A 1931-nucleotide genomic window follows, 5' to 3' on the forward strand; every position below is an offset into this window, starting at 1 on the left:
CTTCTGGGGGTAGAAAGCCACTCATTTGGTCCTGACTGGGAGACAGGACAGTCACTACCAACAGAGGGTCAACAAATTGTCTATCACTTAAATCACCAGGATTGCTTCTAAATTAAAACATGGAAACAGAATGACTCCTAATTTTGTAGCCTAGTACTGAAATTTGTTCATCTAATTTGTTTCCCGATCTAGTTTTTTGGTAGACTTTATTTTTTAGAACAGTTTTAGACTTGCAGAAAATTTAGAAGATAATATGTAGAGTTAAAGTTTATAATTTTTTCAGATTTCCTTCATTTTTACCTAGTTTCCTTTTTCTGTTCCAGGATCCTATCCAGGCTACCACATTACCTTCAGTCATCATGTTTCATTAGGCTCCTCTTGGCTGGGATAGTTTCTCAGACCTTCCTGGTTTTTGATGACCTTCACAGTTTTGAGGTGTAGTGGTCAAGTGTTTTGTGGGATTCTCCTCTATTGGAATTTGTCTGATGTTTTTCTCATGATTAGACTGTGGTTATAAGTTATGGGGGAAAGATCACAGAGGTTAAGTGCCATTCTTATTACATCCTATCAAGAGTACATACTATCAACATGATTTATCACTGTTGATATTGACCTTGATCATCTGGCTGAGGCAATGTTTGTCAGGTTTCTCCACTGTAAAGTGACTCTTTTTACCCCCTTTCAAAATGCACTCTTTGGAAATAAGTCACTGTGTACAGCTTTCACTTAAGGAGTAGGGACTTATGCTCTCTTTGGGAGAAGAGTATTTACATAAATTATTTTTAACCTTTTTAAAAAATTGTTTTATTTTTATTTTTAGAGAGGGGGTCTCGCTCTTGCTCAAGCTGGTCTCCAAATCCTGGCCTCAAGCAATACTCCTGCCTCAAGCTCCCAGAGTGTTAGCATTACAGGTGTGAGCCACTGTGCCCGGCCCGATTATTTGGAATTTTTCTGCATGGGAGGTTTGTCTCTTCTTCCCTGTTTATTTATTAATTGATTGAATCATTTCTGTATATTAATATGAACTTATGGAGATTTATTTTATACTTTGTGTTATAATCCAATATTGCCCCAGACGTAGAATCATCTGTTTCTGCAAGAAACCAAAGAGAATGGTATTAGAAACCAAGATCTGGGTGCTAGGTGTGCTCTATTTGAATTCATCTTAATTTGATCACAAATCGCTCATATTGGGGTATAACATGGTTGCTTTTTAAAATCATTCTAGATTCAACCAGTAAGCAGATCCTGTGGGAGATATATATAAAGAGATTTAGTGCAAGGAACTGGCTTCTGTGATTGTGGGTCCTGACTAGGCAAATTGGAAATTTCTAGGGTAGGCCACAAGAAAGGCAGACTGGGCCTCACAGGCATGGGCCGTGAACAGGCTGAGGATGCTGTCCACAGGTGGAATTTCTTTTCCTAGGGAAGCTCAATCCTGCTTTTTAGGCTTTTCAGCTAATTGAATTAGGCCCACCCAGGTTATCTAGGATAATCTTCCTTACTCAGAGTGAACTAATTGTGGGCTTTAATTACATCTACAACATATCTTGAGCACAACACTTATATTAGTGTGTCCCTGAATAACTGGGACCTAGACCCTAGCCAAGCTGACATATCAAAAAACTATCACAAGCATTACAGCTCTTTTAGAATTTGGCTAGCAGGTTTTCTGGTCCTCACCAGAAGACCCCCTATTAAAAAAGAAACTGTCACAATCATGTCTTTAAAGTGTTCTAAATCCAGGAGCACCTCATTTATTAACCATGTTCCATAAAATGTACATTTTCTGAGCCGGGCGAGGTGGTTCACGCCTGTAATCCTAGCTCTCTGGGAGGCTGAGGCGGGCGGATTGTTCGAGGTCAGGAGTTCGAAACCAGCCTGAGCAAGAGCAAGACCCCGTCTCTACTATAAATAGAAAGAAATTAATT

General features: G+C 39.4%; 1 non-coding gene across 1 annotated transcript; it reads left to right on the forward strand.

Moving 5' to 3' along the window:
* The first annotated feature begins 1633 nt into the window (after positions 1-1633).
* LOC142866098 (U7 small nuclear RNA) lies at positions 1634-1695 on the forward strand. Its single transcript, XR_012916161.1, has one exon. It is a non-coding gene; the product is annotated as a U7 small nuclear RNA (small nuclear RNA).
* The last annotated feature ends 236 nt before the right edge of the window (positions 1696-1931 follow it).

Source organism: Microcebus murinus, chromosome X (assembly GCF_040939455.1).
Source record: "Microcebus murinus isolate Inina chromosome X, M.murinus_Inina_mat1.0, whole genome shotgun sequence".
In the NCBI taxonomy this organism is placed as follows: domain Eukaryota; kingdom Metazoa; phylum Chordata; class Mammalia; order Primates; family Cheirogaleidae; genus Microcebus; species Microcebus murinus.